Here is a 27,826-nt window from a genome sequence, read left to right as displayed (position 1 = left end):
ACTGCAACCCATGTGCTGCCGGTTAGTGACTTAAGTACATCATTTCTTCATCTAAGCTTGTCACAGATAGCTGGGGCATATGTGGACGACATGAAAATGCTATAAATAACAAGTAAAAAGTCGTTAAGTTCGGCCGGGCCGAACTTTTTATACCCTCCACCATAAAATAGTCTTAATTAAAATGGAATAAGTTTTTGCCAGAGACCCAGTAAGTCATCATGAATTAGCATTATATCTTTGTTTGTTGTTTTTGTAGAGCATTTAAGCAACAGTGAACAAAGATATAATGCTAATTCCTGATGGCCCACAGGGTCTCTAACAAAAATTTCATCACGCCATAACGCGGAAGTTCAACTCACGGCGGATCTGTCCTTCGGGGTTCATAATATACTCAGCAAGGCCTTTCTTCCCCAAGAGAAATTTTCCGTGCCCCAGACCTTGACCTCCATTTGGTGGCACAGTGTTATCTAATCTAATCTAAAAAAAAAAATGTGTTCAGCTAGGTGAAAGGTACCACCTACGAGGCTATATCAAAGTGTCAACCTATCTTTAAATATTTTGGCGGAAAAGTTGTATAGCTGCAGGGAACTTCAAGAGTCAATAGTTTCATCAAAACAATGTAGACCTTTAAAAATGGACGCATGTTGACGAATTTTAGTGAAGAAATTTCGTGACCACTAAAAATTCCCGAAAATCGGGAGGTACCGTTATATGGGGGCTATACCAAAACATGGACCTATGTTGACGCTGTTTGGTGGAGATGTTTCATGACCACTGAGAACCTCAAATGGCAAATTACAGCTAGTTCGGTTAAAAATTGCAGCTAAAGTTCTCAAAATACAGAATATCGGGAGATACCGTTATATGGGGGCTATACCAAAACATGGGTCTATGTTGACGATGTTCCATTGGAGATGTTTCACGACCACTGAGAACCTCAAATGTCAAATTACAGCTAGTTCGGTTAAAAATTGTAACTAAAAGTCTCAAAATACCGAAAATCGGGAGGTACCGTTATATGGGGGCTATACCAAAACATGGACCTAAGTTGACGATGTTTGGTGGAGATGTTTCATGACCACTGAGAACCTCAAATTGAAATTTACAGCTAGTTCGGTTAAAAATTGTAGCTAAAATTCTCAAAATACCGAAAATCGGGAGGTACCGATATATGGGGGCTATACCAAAACATGGACCTATGTTGACGATGTTTCGTGGAGATGTTTCATGACCACTGAGAACCTAAAATGTCAAAATACAGCTAGTTCGGTTAAAAATTTTAACTAAAATGCTCAAAATACCGAAAATCGGGAGGTACGGTTATAAGGGGCCACACCAAAACATGGACCTATGTTGGCGATGTTCCGTGGAGATGTTTCATGACCACTGAAAACCTCAAATGTCAAATTGCAGATAGTTCGGTTACAAATTGTGGCTATAATTCTCAAAATACCGAAAATCAGGAGGTACCGTTATATGGGGGCTATACCAAAACATGGACCTATGTTGACGATGTTTGGTGGAGATATTTCATGATAACTGAGAACCTCAAATGGCAAGGTACATCTAGTTCGATTAAAAATTGTAGCTAAAATTCTCAAAATACCGAAAATCGGGAGGTACCGATATATGGGGGCTATACCAAAACATGGACCTATGTTGGCGATGTTTCGTGGAGATATTTCATGACCACTGAGAACCTCAAATGTCAAATTGCAGATAGTTCGGTGGAGGGTATAAAAATAAATGTGGCCACTAGAAGCTTGGGATAGTTTGTGGTCAGAATTCTACTACTGTTTTTTCTCACCTCTACCGTCGATGTGATGAACAGAGTGGTTTATTTAGTGGCGGGTATTTGCATATAACTCGCTTGGAAAAAGGTGGTAAGATCAATCAAATATGAGATCGAACAATCATCCGCATATCTTACGATCTCAATGTCTTCTGGAGGGGACGGAATATGGGATAGGTAGAGGTTAAACAGTTCCGGAGATATCACTCAGCCTTGGGGAACTCCCTGTTTCACTCCACGGGGCTTGAACCTCTTGTTACTGAATTTAACGTACAACTGGCGACCACACATACAATTGTTTATCCAACGTTTAAAACTTGGCCGGAGGACCGTCTCTTCGATGTCTTCAGACAGCGTGGAATGCTTAACAATATTAAAGGCTTTTGATAAGTCAAGCGCAACCATCACTGTTATATCACACGGCTTGCTCTGGCTGAGTTCTCGACTAATATATGTGAAGTTGGCGTGCAGCGCTGTTGTCATGCTGTGCAGCTTACGCAACCCATGTTGATGATCGGCAAGTGGATAGCTTTTTCTGACGCTGGGGAGGATTAACTACTCAAGGGTGTTTGTTACGGGCGACAAATACGAATTCGGTTTGTACGATTCACCTTTGCTGGCTTCAGTAGACGGACCCTGAACATTTTCAAGACTTCGGGAACGTCGTCGTCATCGGATTATGAAACTTCCCCGCAATCTCCCCAACAGCAGTACCAGCCGCAGTCTTAAACAACTTATTGCTGTTTCAGTTCAGGACAATGTGACATTCCCACAGTTTAAGTACGATTGTCTTCGTTTCAAGGTCAACACCCGCGATCTTCTTGTGAGTGATACAGCGTTTCTAGGAGATTTCAACGCGCGTCATGAGTTATGGCAATCAACCCTAGGGAATGGTAGAGTGGCAAAGAGCTGCCTGAGCAACTACATGGCGCTACATTTTGAACTGGGAACGAGCACTCACTCACCGGGATTAGAGGAGACTGCCATAGTTCGCCTGTCATATCCATGGTGTCACCTGGTCTGACGAATGACGTGATTTGGCAAACCGTTTTATCCCTTGGGTCAGGCCATATTCCTATCATCAGTACCATTTATAGACCACCCGACTTCATAACCTCTGGACGCCGTACTTTCATTAACCATGGGAAAACCAATTTGCAAGAATTCAGAGAATTCACCAACGCTGCCCAATTTCACTGATGTTTGTCATCACTGTTGCAGCCGCTCGCCATATTCATACTGGTCGAATGTATGAAGCAAGACCTAATTTCCCAGCAGAGGCGAAGGGATTACCGACTTAGCGTGATGGGCTCCCTGTACGAATCCTAGCGACCAAAGAGTCAGGAAATTGACAATTGGGGTCAATCGGTTAGTTGGTGAACAAAAGCGGAAAAAGTGGCAAGAGCATCTGAAGTGCTGCAATATTGGAGCCAGTAGTAGTAAAGGGTGCCACCTTGGTGCAATGGTATGCACACCCGCCTTGCACACTAAAGGTCGTGGGTTCGATTCCCAGACCAGGCAACATCAAACAATTTTCAACGGTGGCAAAATACCCTTCAGTGATTTTCGCGACATTTCCTTAATATTTCAGCCATGTAAAACTTTTCTACATGTGGTGTCTTAGAACACGCCGTTCGGACTCGGCAATAAACAGAAGGTACCATATCATGAGCTAATACTCGTATGAATCGGGGTGCACTCGTTGATATGAGAGAAGTCTCCCTTGTCCCATCTGGGATGTTTGTGGAACAATTATATATTATAGTAGTAAATCGTGGATAACGGTTAAGGCGTTATGGAACACTGGAAAAAGGATGATCGGACACCTGGCATGTTTAACAGCATGGTTAACATATCCAAAGAGATGCGCGCGATACTTTTGCCGACAATTTATCGAGCACCCTAATAGCGACCGGGCGAAGAGAAGTGACTTACGTCGTATGCGATATCTTCCAGCGGTGGAGGAACCACCACAATTTACGATGGGAGATTTTGCAGATGTCATCCGAAGCTCAAAATCATCCAGATGGCCCAGATGGGAAGTCAATGGTGATGCTAAAAAAGTTGCATGACACAGGAGTCGAGTATTTCAACGGACACTCTGTTGAACACATGGAAGGCAGAGGTGAGAACAGAGTTGAATGTCATGGTCAGTGGTAGCAGAATTCCGACAACAAACAACCCAAAATTCTTGGGGTCACATTCGATATCATGTATAGGTCGTCTGCGCATGCCACAGCTATCTGCGATAAGATGAAAAGCAGGAACAAGGTCTTCAAGTCCCTACCCGGTAGCACTTGAGGTGCAGATAATGAAGCCTTGTTAATCACATACAACGTGATAGATGGGTTTGTGGTAATGATATGCGACGGCAGTGTGGTCTGCCAGCGTAAGTAATACGCAATGAAAACATGTCAACCTACCAGAAAGCAGTCCAGAGAACAACAGGGTATCTCCTGATGTCTTCAGCGGATGATTTGCCTGAGCAGTCTAAGATCTTGTCAGTGCGTCGGCACAACATGATGTTGTCGATGCAATATTTTATTGAAAGCTATAGGCAAAAACCATTTAAATCCCCAACTGATGGGGATTTCTTTCTCGAGATGGAGGTCCAACGACACAAAAGAGAAATTCTAGATCAACAAGTTATTCAGTCGCCTAAGCTATATGAGCCTACCGTATGAATACGGAAGACCAGTTCGCATGATATACTGCAACTTTTCAGCTGTTCAGCTAAACCAACTCACCTACTCCACTTTCACTATGGACCAATCCTATCCATGTGGCGTCCTTTCGGAACATGGAGTTAGAGGCAGAGCAGAAATTTGAAAAAAAAACAAGTAAAAAAGCGTTAAGTTCGGCCGGGCCGAACTTTTCATACCCTCCACCATAAAATATTCTGAACTAAAATGGAATAATTAGTTTTCATTCCTGTCCCCAACTTTTAGTGGGTACGTTAAAATGTCAGATAATGTACATAAAATGCTTCCTTCGTGAGGCCCTTTTTATGGTACCTATATCTAACTATGTATGTTGAAAATTTTTGGTGGGTTAGAAATTGGGAGGTACCGTTATATAGGGGTTATAATAAAACATGGACCTATGTTGACAGTTTTTGATGGGAGCCTTTAATGTCAAATAACTCCTAATTCGGTTAAAAATTATAGCTCGAATCCTCAAAATACCGAAAATCGGTACATAACGTACGAACTTCAAATGTCATTAAGAGCTAGTTCGGAGGTATGTGGGCTATACGAAAATATTAATTTAAATGAACAATTTTTGCTGCAGAATTTTTGTTGGCTTTTAAATTTAAAATTACAGAAAGTTCGTCAAAAAAATAAAGCTAAGGTACGGAAAATAGGGAGGTTTGTTTTGGGGCTATACCAAAACATGGACCTACGTTCGGTTAAACATTTTAAGTAAAATCCGCAAAGTGCCGAAAATCGGGAAGTATCGTTATATTGGGGCTATGTGGAAAATTGTTGATGCAGATGTGTGGTGACCACTACAACCTTCAAATGTCAAATTACAGTTAGTTCGGTTAAAAATTTTAGGTAAAATTGCCAATTACTGAAAATTGGGAGGTACCGTTATATGGGAGCTATATCCGAACATGGACCTATGTTGACAATTTTTGATGGAGAGGTGTTGTGACCACTAAGAACTTCAAATGTCAAATTACTGCTAGTTCGGTTTAATATTCTAGCTAAAATCATCAAATTACTGAAAATCGGAAGGTACTTGTATATGGGGGCTTTATCAATACATCGACCTTTCTTGACAATTTTTGGTTGAGAGATGTGGTGACCACTAAGAATTTCAAATGTCAAATGTTCAAATTACAAATAATTCGGTTAAAACTTGTAGGTTAAATTCTCAAAATACCGAAAATCGGGAGGTACCATTATATGGGGCTATACCAAAACATGGACCTATGTTCATCTTTTTTTCGAATATAAGTTTTTTGGTCACTAAGAATACTAAATATCAAATTATAGGTAATTCGGTCTAGAAATGTGACATAAAACGGTGGTTGCGCATCCCTTAACCTAAATTATCCTAAGGCACCCTTTTCACATAGTGATGTACGGTATAATCGTAAGAAAGTAAATACTTTAACCTTGAACTTTTACCCAAAGGATTAAATATTTAATAGCAATTTTCTTTTAAATTAGATTATGTGCCGATATGTTGTTTGTTTTCATCATCGATTTTTCTTCCAAATACATCCAAGGGATGCTGGTTTGTCCTAGAATTGCTTAAACAACAATATCAAAAAATCCCAACTGATATCAATTCCATTCTTTCATGTTACATGTCTACATATTTTGTTACATGTCAAGAAGTCATCTAAGCTTAAAATTAAGATAATTGCCAAAATGGCCAAAGCCAACAAACATGGCAGAGGAAACAATTCACCAAGGATTCACAGTTAGACAGTAAGTAAACCAACAAATTCATGTGAAGCAGCAGTCCAAACAACGAATGAATGAAACACTAACTGGAACAGCAACAAGAACCAACCAACAAAACCAATAATAACAACACTAACAACCACAATAAATTTACCATTGATGATTACCAATGGCGCTCTGATGATGCCATGCAATGGCGATGAGATTTTCATTTTGGAAATGTAAGTGGAACGAAGAACAACAAAAACTAACAACCAATTCATGAAGCTCTTAAGTCAACAGCATGACAAAGGGGAGTCCAAAGTACACAAAAGGGTATTCTACACTCCTTACCAAGAGTAAATTTCATGGCAACCAACAGCAGCAGTAGGAAAACTATATTCAACCAACAAACCAGAAACCCGTGCACGGCAGCAATCACAATTAGAATGTGATTGATGTAATCGATACGAATGAATTTTTGGTTTTTAGTTTAGCTAGAAATCCTCCAGCTGTAGTAGTAATGCCCAGCATCAATTGCCGTGGTAGTTTTGTTGGGAAATGAGAAAGCAAGCAATATGAATGATTGCAAATTATGTGAAATGTTTGAGGTCACGGACGATTTGTTATCCTTTTCAAATTGCTGCCAAGATCTTATTGCAGCAGTAGAAACAACAACAACTTTCATTTTAAAAATAAAGCTCATGTTTTAGGATTGAAAAGAACTCTTCTGTGCTATGTGCAAAATTTAACTATTATGGAGCCCAAGGACATATATTGGTTCCTCTTTCATCACAAGTGGACACTGACTTCCCCATTTAAGGGGGTACCGTTATATGGGACCTATACAAAAACATAGACTTATGCTGACAGTTTTTCTATGGTGAAGTTTTGTGACCACTGGGAATATTAGGTAAAGAACCTCAAATGTAAAATTACAGCTAGTTCATATAAAAATATAGGAAAAATTCTCAAAATACTGAAAGTCGGGAAGTACCGTTATATAAGGCTATATCAAAACATGGACCTTTGTTGACAAATTACTCAAATAACAAATTACATGTAGTTCGGTCGAAAAATGTAGCTAAAATCCTTAACATGCCAAAAAATCGGATGTACCGTATATGAGGGCTATACCAATTCGTGGACCAATGTGGGCAGTTTTCGATGTAGAGGTTTTCTGACCGCTGGAAACCTCAAATGTCAAACTAAGGGTACTTTAGTCAAAAAATTCTGACAAAAGCCTCAAAAACTAGAAAGCTATCGATAGTCAAACTATTGTTTTGATCACTATCGCAAAGCTATATTTATATCGGAATTCAAACCCGCTTTAGTTCAAATAACTGGTGACACATAACACAAAAAAAAAAAACATGTTTAGGTGGTTGACATAAACATAGCTTTACGACAATAATCAAAGCGATAGTTCGACTATCAATAGTTTGCCAGCTCTACTCAAAATACCGAAAATGAGAAGGTATCGGTATAGGGAGCTATACCTATGTCCAATGTTAGCAATTTTTGGTGCAGAAGTGTCACTAACATTAGAAATCTGAGGTAAAGAACCTAAAACGTCGAAGTGTAGCTATTTCGGTTAAAATGTAAATAAATACTCAAAATACCGAAAGTCGGGAAGTACCATTATATGGGGGCTACATCAAAACATGACCTTATACTGAAATCAAATTATGTGTAGTTTAGTAAAAAATTTAGGAAAAAAACTCAAAATACGAAAATCTGGAGGTACCGGTATATGGGGGCTATACCAATACATGGACCTATGTCGACATATTTTGATGGAGAAGTTTTGTGACCACTGGTAAACTCAAATGTCAAATTACCGATAGTTCGTTTATGGTTGCAATACCCAACCAATGCACAGTGGTCCCACTTCTTTGGAAAAGAGTGCCAAAAAATTGTAATCCCCATATATAAAATTTGCGCCCGATTTTTGGTATTTTGACGAATTTTAAAAATTTCCCGACCGATTTGCTCGTAACTTTGGATTTTGAGTTTGGAGGGAACAAAACACCTCCTTGCAGAAAATGTTCGGTATAGGACTACATTTAGGTATAGCTCCCACATAAACGTACCTCCCGATTTTCGGAATTTTGACGATTTTACATGCTTGTGTAAGAAGGATAGCTTGCCTAGTGGCGGATGGAGGCAGCTGTTATTTTTTCATCGTAAACTAGAGACATTCCCCTGTATTTAAAAAAAATATAGAGACTCACATACGCTGCCAACATTATTAAAACTCAAAAAAAAAAAAAATAGAATGATATTAAAAATGCCATATATTAAAGTCATTTAAAAAGAATTTAGGGAAGTTAGAAACTGAATTATGAATATTTTTTTTTTTCGTAAAAACATTGCCAGTACATTCGACTATTATTTTCATTTTGGAAATTATATATGTATCTCTTCAATTTTTTATAATTTCACTACTAAACTACGAATGCTTTGCGGATGTATTTTATGGGAGCTATACCATAACATGGATATATATTAAACATTTTTTGTGGAGAAGTTTTATGATTGTAGGGAACCGTAAATGGTAAATTAATGGTAGTGCAGTCAAAACATGCAATAAAAACCCTAAAAATACCGATATCGGTAGGTACCGTTATTTGCGGACCTGGCCAAAATTTTGAAAGTTCATGTTAGCGAAATTTTCTTATTTAGCAATGATGTACACTTTATTTTAGACTTATATTACTGATAAAATAATTTTCATTACTATTTTTAATTAAAATGACGTAAGACTTCTTGGCCAATTCCCCTTTTTTCAGAACTTTTTTTGACAATATATCAGAGTTAATATATGTTCAAAACAATGGATATATTAATAATCGCATATATTTTTGGGTGTAGCATTTATCAAATAACTCACAACCACAGTGAATATTATGTAATTCAGTGATATCACTTCGGTAAGACCACAGAAAGAGTGTACAATCGGAAACCCTTAGAAATATCTTAACAAAAAACTCCAGAACACGTGTCTTCTTTTTTTTGGTCTTTTATCACGCTGTGGCGTCAGAATATGGTAAATTTTTCAATTCGGAAATTCAGGTGTCCAATCGTTGTTATTGTCATAAAGAAGCCACTTGTAGTTATTTGCCTAAAGATATTTTGGTGCCCAATCGTAGATCTTATCAGAAAGAATTTCTGAAGGCAAATAGTGGTTTTCTTGATAGAGAACTAATGCTAAGCAATAGTGAATCTATCCATCATGAAATTCCAGCGGGTATATCGAAATAATTATTTTAGGGCCAAAGTGTGTTTCAGAAAACTTGGAGTCGACTTAGCTATGTTCGTCCGTCTGGATGGCTGCCTGGAGAGCACGATAGTTCTCGAACATACCAACCGATTCGGCCCAAAATTTGGCCTTCGTAACATTTTGTACAAATTTAGATCAATTTCGAAGATGGACTATCGATCCACTCTATCGGTAACCTTCCACTGAGTATTTCCAAAATTTTCGGAGAAGTGTAGTTTAAGACCTCTCTGGATAATTAGTAAATATACCTGTATAGGCTTAAGACCTCAGTAGTCATGGATTCACTTCCTTTATTATAATAATTTAGTTAAAAGTAAAAATATGAAATAAATAAATTAATCAGGGTTTAAAATGCTAACGCCATATTAGCAAAAGCACTGAATATTTCCAGCTTTGCCTGCTAAAATATCTTCGAAATATGTTTAGCAACAATGAACAACGGCAACATGTAGAAACAAATTTAACAAAAATATTGCTAGCGATGCTGATGCTATTTGATATCGTCGCTATAATAACCGATACTATGGTCACGCATACTCATATTTTGCAGCACACGTGATCAACACATATCAGAAAAGAGAATAAGGCGGCCATCAGACCATCTGCTTTTTCACGTGTATGTTGTCACTTTGGGTATACTAATATACAGAACAGCTGATGGCATACATGTGAAAAAGCACACACAGAGAAGAGATATTGTTGGAACAATCATATTCTAAGAGCAAAATAGTGTATTTTAAAAATCTGAAAATATATATTGTTGTTTCAACCATATATTTTTTTATTAGGAAACATGATGACACAAAACATATTGTTGCGCCAACAATACATATTTTAAGAATTTTAAAATACACTATTTTACTCTTAGAATATGATTGTTCCAACCATATTTTTTCTCTGCGTGCAGATTGTCTGATGGCGGCCTAAGCAACAAAGTTTCAACGGCTTAGCCAGGTTTTCAGCAAACAATTGTTTTTGAGATTAGGGTTACCAGTGTACTGCATTAAACATCACGATATAATTAATTCCACATTTTCGTTCAAAGGACATGTGAATTTTTGGTGAAGCCGTTCAATATATGTATATATTTTTATTTTTAAACAATAATAACACTGTGCTACAGTGAAAATTTGCAGGGGTTCTAATGCATAAATTCGGTTTTGTGGGAGTCCACAGAAGACGAAAATACCTTTAGTTTCTTTGGGTCACTTCGGTTTTTCATTTTATAACGGTAAATATAGTGAAAAATTGGCTTTCTTGGATTTTCAAATTTAAACAGACATTACTTCTTTTTTCCACAACCGATTTGCACACACTGTTTTTCATTAAAAAGGAGAGAGTAATGCCTTTCGAACAAGCCATAGATATTTAAAATCGGTTAACAAATGGCTAAGTAATAGTGGCTTAAGTGTGACAAAAGCACATTAAAAAACAGTAAAATGTTTTTCCTTGTGCTCTAGGCTGCGTAAACGACACCTAACAGTACAATTATTTACTGTTAGCATGTAGGAAATTTAGTTGACTTTCCAAAATGGGGAAACCCAACAAAATCCGTTGAAAAATGAATGCGTTATGACATTTTTTGTCTTTCAACTTTTTGGTTTTTTTTCATATTTTCCTTTATAAAAGATTGATACCTTGTGCGTAATTGTTAAGCAGGATAATCACAATTAGAATCATACATGCTAAGATACCCATCTTTTATAAAGGAAAATATGAAAAAAACCAAAAAGTTGAAACACAAAAAATTACATAACGCATTCATTTTTCAACCGATTTCGTTGGTTTTTCCCATTTTGGAAAGCCAACTAAATTTCCTACTTGCTAAAAGTAATTAATTGTACTGTAAGGTGTCGTTTACGCAGCCTAGATCACAAGGAAAAACATTTTACTGTTTTTTAATGCGTTTTTGTCACACTTAAACCACTATTACTTAGCCATTTGTTAACCGATTTTAAATATCTATGGCTTGTTCAAAAGGCATTACTCTCCCCTTTATAATGAAAAACAGTGTGTGCAAATCGGTTGTGGAAAAAAGAAGTAATGTCCGTTTAAATTTGAAAATCCAAGAAAGCCCATTTTTCACTACGTTTACCGTTATAAAATCAAAACCCGAAGTCACCCAAAGAAACCAAAGGTATTTTCGTCTTCTATGGACTCCCACAAAACCGAATTTGTGCATCAGAAATCCTGCAAAAAAATTTTGTCCACTTTTGTATCACAGTGTAATTAGTATTCTATAGGTTCTACCATATGATGGAGGCATTTTGACATGAGATGTCATTTATTACTGGGTTGGCAACTCTAATCAAAAAACCACCCTTGGTTGCTAATTCGCAGCGACGAAAGGTCAGCCGACTGCTAAATATGTAGCGTGGTTGTGGATTATGCCTAACGAAAAAAGATTATGCGAAAAAACGAAATAAGCAAAAATGCACAAAATAAAAATGAGTTCGGTGGCTTATTTAGCCGTGTGTGTCAATATTGTCAATATACTGCAAATGTTTTTAGATGCTGGCTTTTAAACCCTGAAATTAATAAATAAAAAGACCTCTCTGGAAACGCTTTGCTTTTTTGCAACAGTACAAGTTTTTTCAGGGGCAAGTCCATAGTTCCAGAGAAAATGGATCGAAACCTGTAAAGAACACCTACGGCTACCAACTTTCAACTGGATACTGCGTTGGTCCAAACTTTGTTTATCAGAATATTTCTGTTATATTAAGTTCGATGATGGTGATTTTCGGTCTACTCCTTCTGGTATTTTCCCCAAAACTTCAAGAATTTTTTCTAAAGTGGTATGCGCGATTTTTTTGAACGGAGCAACAGATTTGGTCCAATCTTTGGATTTAGTAATATTTTGTCCAAACTTAGCTTTAGCTCAAAAAATGGACCGTACTGGGGTACCTCCCTCACATACCTTCAACATAGTTGTTTAATGCAGTTTAAGGTCTGTTCGATGATCCTTAGATATTTTTACTAAAGGTATTCCTTAAGTTTAGAGCGGTATTATGTTTTTCGTGGGCAAGTCCATATATCTTGAAAAAAGCTGAAAATTATACTGTGACGAACTGAAATGACTGGTGAGCGCAATATCTTTTAAAAGGAATGACTCCCAAAATAAGATCTTCTTCCAAAATGAACTATGTCGGTCGGTAAATTTCTTCAGGTACCTCCTCCGCAACACTTCTGATCAATGATAAAAGCCATATTTTGTATACGTCCGAAAATGGCTACACAATTCTGAAAATCTCCTAATACATAGATTTGGGTATTTTGGTTGTGTAGCCGCTATTCGATCTGTGCATAGATGAAAGTTTCAGTTCCTGTCCGCAGAACCGCCTGATACTTGTTGAGATTTTGACGAAGAAGAATCTGTTTCCGAGCAGTTTTTGTTGATTTCGTTTGTCATCACAAAGTCCTTTGCCGAAGAAAGAAAGATGATCATTTTAGAAATGTGCATCCATTGAAAATACTTCCTAACATAAAATTCAAAGAGTAATCGATAGAAGATGAAATTCAATGTAATTTCGAAGATGAAATTCAATGTAATTTCGAAATATTGGAAATAATACGCAATAAATGAAATATAAACATTGACCTCAATAATCTTGATTTTATTAACATTCGAAAAGGTCGAGCAAAACATAAAAATATGACAGAATTTGTTTTTTGTCCAATAGACATTTACTAATTTTGTAACAAGACATCAGTTTCAAATAACCACAATGACTACACTGCGGTGAAACAGAAATTATATCATAAAAAATGGTTGATATAGTTTTATAAGCAACGATTTTATATTTTATTGTTGAATTGCTCTTATCAAAAACTTTAAAAACAAAAGATCGCAAGAATGTTTTTCTAGATGTTGTTTATGAGCCAAAGTATTGGCCGTGCTACAAACGTTCAATAAATACAAATGAACGTATTGTTCTGAACTCTGTAACACTCACAGTCAGCCTAAAATTACGATTAAACGCTTAAACAACGCCTTGAAACTTAACACACCTATGCAGAAAATTGCTCCAAAAGCCTAACTTTTCATTATTTTTATATTTTCAAATATTTCAAATCTGGGGTGCCTGGCTACGTCGGTGACTAATAATAATATTACTGGACATTGTATATATTAACCTCTCAAACGTCTGTGGCATTTCAATAAAACGGGTAACTATTATTCAATTGTTATTCATAAACAATCGAAATAACAACCAAGCCGAAAGTCAAAATAAGTGCCAGTTATAACATATAATAAGCGCGTGTGCCGAATTATGTCTAGACAAGAAAATTGTTGACAATTCAAGTTACCCACACTAAGTATCATAATAAGCAAATAAATGCCAATGGAAGAAAATAATAGAATATAAAATTATGATAATACTAAATAATTTTGAATTGGTAGAAATTATACAATTCGTAATAATTCGAATGCAAATGGCTGTACTAAAGAATAACAAATATATTTGAGATTCACCAGAATCATATCTTTGTATTGTTAGGCTGTATAAATGTTCCCAGGCATATTATAAGATTTAAAGGTATTTAGTGAAACGGTAATACCAGTATATTAGACCGTATTTATTTAAAAAGCTGGGTAATGAAATGTATTACAAATATTTTTTATTCAATAGTTATTATTTTTAACTTAATCCAATTTATTTTCAAGGGCTTTAAATTTTGTTCTTAATGTAGTATATAATTTAATTTTACTGAAAATATTCACTAATACTTACCATTATCAGAAAATGCTCTTTGCACAATAATTAAAAGAAATATTTTTTGTGTTCTAAATTAAAATATTAAATAAATATCCCCGACTATTGAAAGTCCCAATAAGATTAAAAGTACACAATTAAATCTCAACCAAAAACAATTGAATGTAAATGTGTTTAATTGTCTTTTTTTACACAAATATTTTACTTCTTTAAAAACTTGGTTTTTCTCAAATTACAATGACAATTGTCCAATCTTTTGATCTGTTCATATATGGTTTATTCTATTCTATTCCATTACGTAAAGTTGTCTTTGTTATTGTGTATTTGAAGAAGACTACAATTTATACAAGATAAACAAACAAAATATTTCCCAATAAATTCAATTTACTTTCATCAAATCCAAGACACACACAAAATATTGATTATTTTTGTCTTTGTAGAACAAAAACAATAACAAAAACATAATATTTGTACGAGACTTATGTATGTTTGAATCAAATCAATCAGAACAAATGACAATTGCCATTAAAGTATCGAATTATAGCTGAATACATAACAAAAGATTGATTAGAGAGTTTTAAAAGTAGGGAGGTGAATGGATGTTATATGAAATGCTCACAGTAACACATATATCACGAATATTGTCTAATATTTCATATTCCATTTCAGAAAAAAAAGGATAAATTTTTTTCGCGCTACATCAAAGATTTTTGATATGTAGGTTAAGAAAAAAATTCCCAGTACGAATCTGCTCGCGAGCCAATTTTTGGTTCTTGCGGACAAAAGTTATGGCGCTTTATTTCGCTTTTTAAGAAAGAAAATATTATAAAAACGCTAATTATTTTAATGAGCACAATTTTTACAAAAATGTTCTCTCGAAGTGACTTCAGCGAGTAGATTGCATAATACCTGCAAAATGTTACACAGAATTCGCGGAATGTACATAAAATTGATAAATTATTGAATATAAGTCTACTTTTTTCAAAATTAAGGCCCATTTAGTGGTCATATAATTACATAAAAAATTGTTGTGGATCCAAACTTCACGGCGAATCAAATGAGACTGCAATCATACAGATTGGTGTTATAGTGTGGATGTTACAGCCAAAATAAGCACATATTTCGGTCAAAAAATAATTTTTTGTTTGAAAAAATATTTTTTCACATGCATTATGTAGTAGAAAATATTGTAAAAATTTATAGGAATACTTCGTTCATTTTGCTTAAATCTCCCAACCAAATAGACGGATTTTGCTTTATTGAAATTCATATTAAAGCTTTCCCATTAGGGAAGCTAATTGGGTTGATGAGGATATATGTCAAAGCTTATGAAATGGAAACAGAGGTCAAATAACCCATTTTAATTTATATGCATTTTAAAATACGTGTAAATCGCGTAATTATCAAAATCATTTTGTCCGCATGTGATTTTCATGTACAGCAAGACCATATCTTTTAATTTGTATATATTTTTCGAAATTTAATTTGGACGCTAAGATGTAGCATCGGCTGCATCTTAGCACTAAAAAACCTATGAAATATCGCTAATTTGCGCAAAGTGCATACAATTTTTGTCCGCATCCGATTTCAGTGTCCACCATGAAAATCGACATCGATATATATCTATTTGAAGGCAATCAATCAAGAACCGTGGATGTAGCATCACACACTATTTTTTGGGATAAAATTAATGTAACTCCCTTATCAGTGAAGTTTTCAAATCTCTGTTTCCGCTAAAACGAAAATGCTGTACTAGTTGTTTCATTGCAGTGGAAACGATCCGCAGAAAACGCGATAAAATACGCGATATTTTCAAAAACAAGAAATTCTATTTTGGAATTTCTTGTAACTCGCGTTTTAGTAGATGGATTTTCACGGGGAATGATTTATAGGATCAGGAACGTAAAAAACTAAAATGTGCAATTAAGCGCGAAGAAATCGAATGACAATTGTAAAAATTAGGCCGGAAAAATAGGATTTTTAGAAAAATGTTCGCACAAAATGTCCGCATTTGGACGCAGATTTCTCTGAAGCTGTGCACACTACATTCACAATATTCGTATCAACCAACTCAGAATCGCAAGTACTACAATCCTATATATGGTTTATTGAAAAACCAGTTTGCGGAATGAAATTTAAAGAAAATTTCAAAAAACACTGTAGATCTGGCTTCAAAATGTCAGCATCATTTAATGGTAGAAGCAGTTCAAATTTTGAAAAGTAATACATTAGTGAGATGATCCTTATTTAGATTGCTTCTACTTTTACTTTGACAGAAAAATCGAGAGAAGTGTGGTTTACTCACAAATCGAGAGAAAACAAAAAAAAAAGACATGTTGGCTTCAACTAGTTTTACCCATTTTTTAACGTTAATATAGCCACAGCTTCCACGCAAATTATCTTTAAAGGCCAATATTTTTTGCCACGTCCAAAAACATTTCATTTTATCCAAAAATATTTAATTTGTATAATATACAATCACAAGTCGCGTGTTCAAAAAGGGTAAACCTTGGCTTCAGCTATGTTAAATTTTCAAAAATATTGGTGATATACATGTATATGTATATAGACAGAGATTTAGCAAGTTAATAATTTCATAAATCCAAGCATATACACAGGTTGTAGTAGTGACTTACTTCGGTTGACCGATACAGAACATCTGATTCATAAGCCGAACTATGAAAGATTTCCAGAAATTCTGATCCATAACTTTGTCTTTCTAATTTAGAATATCATACCATTTAATCTGATTGTGATTTGTTTACTCCATTGGAGTCTTGGTCCTCACACGTTGTGTTTTCGTCAAAAGGTTCGTTTTCATATGTATGTCGGTATTGTAAAGTTACAATGTACAGGTAATCGGTTTTGGGTAAATTTGTATATTCCCCTTAATTTATTTTCTAATTTGAATGATGATTGTTGAGCTAAGTATGAAAGAAAAGGTGAGCAGAAAAGGTCGGAGCTTAAGTAACCTAAACAATAAGCTTTAACTCTTTGTGGTGACTTGACCAAACGCAAGCCCAAGTGAGGTTTGTAACAATACTACCTATTCTCAGAGCTTCGCTGTGTCACAGCTGCCACAATCACCATCCGTCATTGTAATTGCCAGGCAGTCGTTGTATTAAAATCGACACCAATATAACTTGACATCATCGAGCTGCTGCTATGTCAATGCTGCCACCATCACAAGTCGTCGTTATACTCATCGGATCGCTGATCTTCCCAAGCCACCGCCATCATAACTCGTCGTTGCAGCGCAGTCCTAGTGTTAAGTGTAGTGCATTGATAGGGTTTAAGTAAATAAAGGTATTCAATATGTTTTATCAAGAAAAAAGCGTTAAGTTCGGCCAGGCCTATCTTTGTATACCCTCACCATGAAATATTCTGAACCAGTGTGGAAAAATTCGCTTTCTTTGTATTACGAAGGCCACAATTTTAGGTGGAAATGTTTTTTGACAACTATAATTTTCCACAAACACCCCAGAAGGGATATGGGAGATTTCTCTCATATCAATGAGCGCGCCCCGCTTCATATTAAGCTCAATGATATGGGACCTACTGTTTATCACCGTGCCCGAACGGCGTATCTTAAAACACCACTTGCAGAGAAGTTTTACATTAAACATTTTTGATGTTGCTTGGCCGGGAAATCGCCCCCCACGAGTGTACGGCCAAGACGGGTGTGCATACCATTGCACCACCGTGGTACAACTGGGAACCTTTTTGACTACTAATAATATTGTTCTAGAAAAATCCCATACGGGACAAGGGAGACTTCTCTTTTCTTTCTCTTTTCTCTCAATTGGGAACCTTAAAATCCTAATTTTTGCTAATTCGGTAAGCTAAAAACTTGAATATAACGGGTGATCCAACTAGAGCTACTTTTTATACCCTACACCACACTGTGGTAAGGGGTATTATGTCTTTGTGCATTTGTATGTAACATACAAAAGGAAACGAAATAGACCCAAAGTTCCTTTTGGGGATATACAGTCAGAGTCAAAAGAAAGTTTACATCTCACAAAAAGTAGCAGGTTTGACATTTTTTCACCAAAAATAGTTTGGGAAAATATATTTTTATATTTTCACAACCATTTTCACATATTTGATCGCAAAATATGCCATAACTGTCGAAAAATGTGAAAGAAGCTTTTAACGGTGAAAAAGTTGTATACAAAATCAAACTTTATGGAGTGTCCTATACATGTTCATCGGGTGCCTGACAGATGCGGGCTTCAAAGAAATAGTTTGTATGGGTTCAAAGATACAAGAACAATATCATATACTCATATTGGCACGAGTTTACAGATCCTAGTAAACTGAAATTGGGCTTATATCAAAGGGGGATCTGACATTTGGGCAGGGATATGAAGGCTTCGCCCATATTTATGGATAACATATTGCTATGTTTTACTCCCATGCATCTAGGATCACTCATTGTAGTCTCTAGACCTCAAATACATTGAGTACTTACCGAAAAAATCCAAAAGAATGTTAAATAAAGCCCCATTTTGTGCCAAAATTGTCCGAAACTGTAATTCGGGACCAATGGGGTATTATCACCGGATTTCACCAAAATACTGGTGGATTTATTATTTAGACACTCGAATAGAATCAAAATAAGCTAAAAAGCCAAAATAGAGGCATGTCAAGCTAAAGAATTAAAAAAATGTCTTACTTTTGGCAAGAGTGTAAAATTTCTTTTGACTCTTAAAATGTTGGGTTATTTTATCAATCTTCATTTATTTCATAATTAAGCTTATACAAGGCTTAATATTTTATAGATTTTAATTCAACACTAAACACCTAAAAAAATTGTATTTGTGTTTTATATTTATTACATCATTATACCTGCGTAATTATGCTATTAACAACTTTTTGTGAGGTGTAAACTTTCTTTTGACTCTGACTGTACATATAATCACTTTCTGAGTCGATTTATGCATGTCCGTCCGTCTGTTCATGTATATACAGGTCGCATTTTTTGTCCGATTCAGCTGAAAATTCGGGAATATAATTTTTTTAGCCATAGGAAGAACGCTATTTATTTTGGTAAAAATCGGTTCAGATTTGGATATAGCTCCCATATATATTTTCGGGCGATTTGACGTATTTGCTGCACCAAACACGCTATATATGTCCGATTTTGATCAAACTTAGAATGTGTGACTGAATTCGGTCTAGAAATAAGTGTGCTAAATTATTTCGAAATCGGTTTAGATTTGGATATAGCTCCCATATATATTTTCGCCCGATTCTACGTATTTGCTGCACCAAACACGCTATATACGTCCGATTTTGATGAAACTTGGAATGTGTGACTGAATTCTGTCTAGAAATAAGTGTGCCAAATTATTTCGAAATCGCTTTAGATTTGGATATAGCTCCCATATATATTTTCGCCTGATTCCACGTATTTGCTGCACCAAACACGCTATATACGTCCGATTTTGATGAAACTTGGAATGTGTGACTGAATTCTGTCTAGAAATAAGTGTGCCAAATTACATCGTAATCGGTTTAGATTTTGATATAGCTCCCATACATATTTTCGCCCGATTTCACGTATATGCTGCACCAAACACCCTATATCTGTTTAATTTTGATGAAATGTGGAAGATGTGACGGAATTTTGCCTAGTGATAAGGGTACCATATTATGTAAAGAAAGACTTTATTTGAGCTTGAGGCCAGAAATTATAGAAATTATATAGAAATCAGTTCAAGTTGATATATATATATCATATATATTACATACTCGCAGTGGTGTAGGGTATCATATAGTCGGCATCGCCCGACTATGATCCTTTCCTTACTGTTTTTTTTTTGTTTAAAAAAGTTGGGAGACTCTAATATAGGAGCTAAGCCACTGTCCACAATACTTTATGGAAAAGTTTTGTGACCGTTGTGAACCTCAAATGTCAAATAACAAATAGTTCGGTCAAAGTAGAGGTAGATTCGTCAAAAAAGTAATAATATTATCAAAATACGTAAAATTGGGAGCTACCGTTATACGGGTGCTATGCCAAAACATGCATCTATGTTAACAATTTTGCTGGGTGACTTTTGTGGTCACAACTACAATCCTCAAAATACCTCAAATCCGGAGGGGGGCTATACCAAAACGTGGACCGATATCGACCATATTCAAACTTGACCTGCCTATGAAAAAATATACTCGGTATTGCGGACGCTAGAATGATTACAACAGAGGACAGACAGTAGGCTCAAATGGCATAAATAGCTGGATAGATTGATTGCACCCACAAATCTGAAGCCAGTTCAATTTTGGCAGGGCTGTTGAAAATGAGCAGTGTGTCGTGTGGGCTTGATCAGATGTTTTGAACGGTGTCACAAATCCTTGTCCTGAAGTGTCTGCCGTAGTTGAGCCAAAAATACTCTAAATTGTCATGACAGCTGACGTTCTTAACCTGCGATAGACGTTCCCAACATGACACGTCATCTGTGACTACATCTGTGTGAATGCTGGTAACTTCGTAAGAAGCAATGTGGACACAACTTAAATCCTCAAAATACCAAAAATCCGGAAGGGGCTATACCAAAACGTGGACCGATATCGACCCTATTCAAACTTGACCTGCCTATGAAAAGTATACTCGGGTGACATTCTAGCTCAAGTATTGCGGACGTTAGAGTGATTACAACAGAGGACAGACGGAAGACTCACAAGGAGATTTCGTCTGGGCCCATTGCGTCGGAGGATATAACGTTTTTAATGGCCTTTGCAATATCATCCGCTGTAAATTGCGGTGATTCCTCTTCGATGAGAAGAGATCTAATTCTTTGCCCTGTAACTCCCGGTGTGCTCAACAAAATGTCGATTAAAGTAACCTCGAACCTGCGAACCTCTTCGGAATAGTCAGGCTAAAGTCTGCAAACGTGACTGAGGTTTACGGAACTCATGCTTATGAGAAGAAACTGCATAATTATCATACTCTAGAGAGGAGTAAAGCTTCAGGAGTCGTTGCTACAGCCTACAAAAGAGAAATCGGTCTGTACGATTCACTTTTACTGGCATGACTTGTTTGGCTCCGGTAGCGGAAATAGGTTGAAAACTTTGGTAAGGGAGCATGAAAAAATCTCGATTCAAATAACTAGCTAGCCTCTTCGGATCAGTAAGTCTAAATTCTACAAATGTGACTGAGGTCGAATTTTCCGTCTTCTCTGGGTTAGATCTTTGCTTAAAACTCGCTTATTTCGGCTTCATTATTGAGACTCTACAGAAGATTTACCCACTTATTCCACTTGTGCGCACCGACCAAATTGTTAACTTCCAGCCTCAGCTCTCTGACTCTGGGGACACAGCAACTATACATAGGCAATTCCACTACTCAATCATATTGAGGAAAATATCCTTCAACCCTCTTCACCTCCAGTCATGATACTGCACCGTAATCCTTTGGAAAGGTCGTAGAACTTGCTTGTTCCCATGGGTCGTACCTTTTAGCGTCGGACAAATCCATCAAACCTTTTCTTCTCAAGCAAAATGCAGTTGATGAGGAAAGTGGTAAAAAAGGTGCGTCCATCAATAAGGCGGATAATTCACTAATGCCGCAGACCTCCAGAAATGCCAAAGCCAAGTAGAGAAGAAGGCATACTGAAAGGCAGCCACATGGTGCAATTGGTATTGCAAATAAAAATCCAAAGACTATCAGCGGAGGACATTTCAGCCTACAAGATGCAACCTCAAATGTGTGAGGAAGTTCGAGAGGAACTATCCTACTATCTACACCAAGAATGTACTTCGAAGATGTCTCTTGGTTCCTGGATGCAAGACATCCAATGCAATCTGGCCTGTGGTCTCTCGTCGTAGAACGTCGATAAGTTAGGGATGAAAATCACTGTGAGATTTTCATTGAGATCTCTAATTTCAAAATGGGTACAATTGACTCCTTCAGGCAGTGTGAATATGCAGAAGAGATAGAGATTGTCGAACATCTACGATGTAAGTGCCCCTTGTTCAAACAATAATACACCGACTACTATGTAGATATGAGATAGATTTTCTAACCTTCCTATTAACATAGATCCCATTACACTGCACATTGGGCCCAATGACAGGTTTTTGAGGCAACAAGTCACTGGAAGCAGCTAGAGCTACCAAATTTCGTTCCAATGTTTTTAATGGGCATAAAAGTACTTCTGCAAAATTTGGTAAGAATCGGTTCAGATATAGATATAGTTTTCATGTATATGTTTCATCCGATTTAATCCGATTTTATATTTAAGCCCCACAAAGGTCACAATTTGCATCCGATCGCCTTAAAATTTGATATGGTAAATCCTGTTCAGGTTAGAATCAGGTCCTGAAAATTTGGCTCTGATCGGTTCAGATATATATCTACATATATATAGAAACCTTTTCAGGTATACAATGATGTTCGAAATATAAATCTTCTGAAATGGCTGGACCGAATTTGATAAAATTTTGTTTGTAGATTCATAAGGTCTGAGAATAGATCGTAAGGTACTTTTTATACCGAAAAATGGAGGGGGTAGGGGGACCTCCCCCACAACAAGTTTTAGCCAAACGCGAAATCTCAGAGATTACTAGACGCATTGGTATACAAAACAATAGTAATTGTGACCTCTATCATTAATTTATGTTTTGGAAGTAGAAAACCGCGATCGCGTCCGTTATTTGAAAACTTTATAATTACAGGTTAAGATCTTGAAATTTAGTAGGTGTTTGTAGTACCAGTTATTAAATTTAAAGATCTAGAATATTGAAGATTTCAATGCTTGGTGTAACTCGGATAAGATTACTATAAAATTTGGCGACTTGTGTCATATTGAGCATCGTCCAGTCCCAACCCAATCTAATAAATTAAAATATCCACATTTTTAAGTGTCACGCTATCTGTAAGTAATTTTCTATAAGTATTCGGATCCATACGGACATGAAATTTTTTTACACATATAGTACTCACTATTACCTTCTATCAGATATATATAGTTTCGACAATACGTCGCAATACCGCGAGTTTTATTCCAAAAACTATTTAAACTACAATACGAACTACACAAAAAATACACCACAAGTCTACTTCTAATATTCCTTACCAAATCTAACTTCTTTTATTTCTTAATCAGAATATTAATTTATATACCTTTACACGTTTTATCCATTAAAAAAACTGTTTATTAAATCAGCGGTTTTTAATTGCCGAGCGAAACAAATTTGTTCTTCGTTGGATAATTTTTTATAAAATTTTACAAAGTAACATGCAATATCTTTGACAGCTCGGTATGTGACCACGAAGCGTTGCCAGGTTGAAATGATTTTGTTTCTAAGTGGCTCAAAGTGTTAAGAATCTAATCCCGTTACTAATTTATACAAATATATGACTTCAAAACTAGACTTTTTGCCTCAGAAACCTGCCATTGGGCCCAATGTGCACTGTGTGTAATTTTTTGAGTCATGTTTTATTAACCATATTCTGACACCGCAGTGTGATAGAACACCAGAAATGAGAAGACACGTGTCTCGCCGTTTTTCCCTATCTCATCAACTTTCGCGGTTATAGGCCTCCAAAGGTTTGAGGAAAGGTTTAGGAAATTTGAATTTATCTCAGAGGCGAAGTTGTAGCTCTTGTCTTAAAGAACAAAAATTGTGAACACATATAACCCGTCAAGCTTCATCTGCAAGGTCAAATTTCTTTTAAAACTTTTCTCATGTTTTGTTATACAGCTTTCAAACAGATCAAATTTGAAGCAAACAACCAACTACAAAAATGTACCTCAGATCTCAATAAACATCTTTCTAGAATATACGAATTCTTAATGGTCAAAATAGCAAAACAATTGGGAGTTTTATCCTCTTTTCTAGGATTCTGCTCCATAGATATTAAACCGTTCAAAATTCAAGAAAACAATCAACCACAATAGTATAGCAAAGGCTTCAATAAACAACTTTCTGGAATATGCGAAATGTCTATGAACGGTTCTTAACGGCATAAATAGCAAAAATCTTTTGAAAATATCAAATGTTTATACTTTTTTCTCAGACTCTGGTCCAAAGATACGCAACCGCCCAAAAATTAAGGATACCGTCAACCACAAAAATTTACCTAAGATTTCAATAAACAACTTTTTATTACATATGAAGATTCGCGTTTCTGATTCCACTAGAGCTTAGGTCTACGGTGAAACTCGAGCCTCTCGATTTTGACTTTAAGTTTTTTAACCACGTTTTTTGGATAGTTTGGCATATAACAGCCAAACCATTGAGATTTGCGATCCTGCACAAAGCCCCCACAAAAAAACTATTAATGAATTTCTTACAATTTTCAAAATAAACATTGAACAAAACAAAAAAACATTATATTTTTGAAAATTATGAGAAGTTCAGTCAAATCAGTTGTTAACCGCTTTAAAAAATAATAACTTGTTCGAAAAATATTATTCACCCCTTTAAAAGGAAGAAGGATCAATAGAAACCCGTTGTGTAAAAGTAAGATTTGTCCGTTTAAATTTGAAAATGTAAGAAACCCAGATTTTCACTACTTTTACCGTTATGAAAAAATAAAACGAAGTGACCCAAACGAACTAAAGCCATTGTCATTGTCCATGAATCCCAACACGATATAATTTTGCATCAGAACGTTTGAATATTTTTGTGGTCAACTTTTGTAGCACATTGCTATTTATGCCTGAAGGAGCGTTCCAATGCTTTTGCGATGTGTCAGAGAGTTCTTAATTAGTGTCTTAGCTACAATTTTTGAATTTGTGTTGGATAGAAAATCTCAATGGTTTGGCTGTTATATGCCAAAAATATCTAAAAAACGTGGTGAAAAAAACTTAAAGTCAAAGTCGGGAGGCTTGATTTTCACCGTAAACCTATGCTCCAGCGGACCTTTTTTGCTCAGTTCAATCCAGGAATAAGAAACGCGATGGGCCCATTAAAGTTTTCAAATCACCCCGGCATATTGCACATCCTTAATCCTAACCTAAACTACAATTGTTATTGAGCTCTGTTTCCTGCATCTCCGCGATAATAATATTATTCCGACTCATGATGTCCAATATTCGCTCTATTTGACCGGTGTCAAGTGCTGTGTATGTGGTTTCTCTTGGGGCGACTGGGCGTTGGTCCGTTATTCTGATGCCGACAACCATTCGCTGGAGGGCGTTTTCATGCAACATGCAGACACACAGTCCCTGTTTTAGCCCCTCACATAGCGAAATCAATTCTAAGTGTGGTTGATGAGGAGAATAATTGTGACCAGTGGGAAGCTCAAGTGTTAAATTTCTGAATTCTAAATTTTCAGAACACCTAAAATAGGGAGTTAACGTTATATGCGGGCTATACCAAAATATGGACCTATGCTAACAATTTTGGTGGAGAAGTTTCGTGGCCGCAGAGAATCTAAAGTCTCAAATTAAGGGTAGTTAAGTCAACAACTGTAAGTAATTTCTTCAAAACGCCTAAAATCGGGTGGTATCGGAGCTATATCAAAACATGGATCTATGGAGAAGTTTCGTGACCGCAGAGAACCTAAAATCTCAAATTAAGGGTAGTTCTGCCAACAAATATAACTAAATTCTTCAAAACGCCTAAAATCGGGTGGTATCGGAGCTATACCAAAACATGGACCTATGGAGAAGTTTCGTAACCGCAGAGAACCTAAAATCTCATATTAAGGGTAGTTCAGTCAACAAATGTAACTAAATTCTTCAAAGCGCCTAAAATCGGGTGGTATCGGAGCTATACCAAAACATGGATCTATGCTGATAATTTATCGTGGAGAAGCTTTGTGACCGCAGGGGACCGCTAATCTCAAATGGCGGATAGTTTCGTAAAAAATTTACCTAGAACCCTCAAAATACCGGAAATCGATAGGTAACATTATGTGGCGGCTATACCAAAACATGGACATATGTTAACAATGCTTTATGGAGAAGATTCAAATCTCAAATTAGGGTAGCTTGATAAAAAACCTAAAACCTTCAAAATACCGAAAATCCGGTAGTATTATTAGACGGGGCTGTACCAAAACATGAACCTATTTTGTAAATTAATTAGTGGAGAAGTTTCGTGAACATGTGTGTGAACATCATATCGTTCATTTCCTCAAAGATTGACACATCTCAAAAAATGCATTTTCCAGAAAAATTCGTTTTAAGTTGACGATTGAAATTTGACTTCTTAACTTAAAAAGATTATTACACAAAAAATAAAATAAATACTGGGACAAAGAGATGGCCAGATAACAGTGATACATTTCTGTGCAAGATCGAGCGTGTTCTGAAGTGGGTTAGTGCTTAATAAACTCAAGAAAAAACTGTTTTGTTGATTTTTGTCAACCTCCTAATAAATCAGCTATAACTCGTTGAATTTTAGAGATATCAACATTTTGACACATTTGACATTAGATAAAGTCGTAGAAAGAATAGAATAGATATGCCACTCTTTGAGTAAATGAGCAATATGTCAAATAACGAGTTGTTCTATTTACAAAATGGACCTAAAACCCTCAAAGTACCAAAAATCGAGAAGTACCGTTGTAGGGGCTTCAGCAATATTTGGGCCTATGTTGACAATTTCGGGTGGAGAAGTTTTGTGACCACTGGGAACCACAAATGTCGTATAACGGGTAGTTCAGTCAAGAAATGTAACTTTAAACCTTAAAATTCCGAAAATCCCTATCGGAATTCGGCCAGTATTTAAAACGTTCACCCTTGATCAGATGCTTTATAACCAACTTAAAATTCAAATTTTCGAGATAGACTTAAAGCCAGCAATGCGTTCAAAATTCTTCTTACCATAGCAACGTTTTTCTTAAAAGCGGACTCAAAGCCCATTGAGTTTTGTGACCCACATTGTGACGATCTTAGCTAAAATGATCCCGATGTTCTGTATGTATGAGGTATACAGCGTGGTTTAGTATACTATCCCTTTAAGTTAGGTCCTTCCTCCTTCATCTTTTGCGTATTGTTTGGCAGAAATTTTTATCGAACATTTAATAAAGTCCCATTCCACTCTTAACGCATGCATTAATTTTTTTTAGAAAATTCACAAAGCTTTAATGTCCTTTAGCTACAACACAATATGTTTATGGGTCAAAAGAAGCAAGTCTAATGGAACAAAGAAACAGGTCAGATGTCAATTGATACGTCGGCATGTACAATAAAATAATGTCCTTTTAAATTACTTTTAAAACATTCTACGAATTTTTTTAGAACTTAGTGAAAGCTATCTTCTCTCAGACGAGGAAGGGGAAAAATCAAAAAATAATTTGAAATCGAAATGAAAAAAGGAAAACTAAATGTGTTTTTCCGGCACATAAACACTAGGACACATACACACACAATACCGATCAAACAAATCATGAAAAGAAATTGAAAGTACAATTGGCTTTCAACTTTGATTTCGAGCAGCGTGAAAAAAGAAAACATATTTGAGAATTACAAACAAAACGAACGACAAAGCCAAGGACCAAGTGCCAACAAAGGGCCGTAGAGAAAAAGCACATGAAAAGGAATACAAGTGAATGCTAGATGAAAGGAAAAGGAAGGTCATCCGGCAAAAAAGGGGGCTGGTTTACAAAATGAAGTGTATCGAAGCAAACAAATCTTTCAACAACAATATGATTCCAACATGGAACTGGAACTATTGC

Source organism: Musca autumnalis, unplaced genomic scaffold (assembly GCF_047663935.1).
Source record: "Musca autumnalis isolate F117 unplaced genomic scaffold, ASM4766393v1 scaffold_4, whole genome shotgun sequence".
Classification (NCBI taxonomy): domain Eukaryota; kingdom Metazoa; phylum Arthropoda; class Insecta; order Diptera; family Muscidae; genus Musca; species Musca autumnalis.
The sequence above is the reverse complement of the archived record's forward strand: the minus strand, read 5'-3'. Positions refer to the sequence as shown.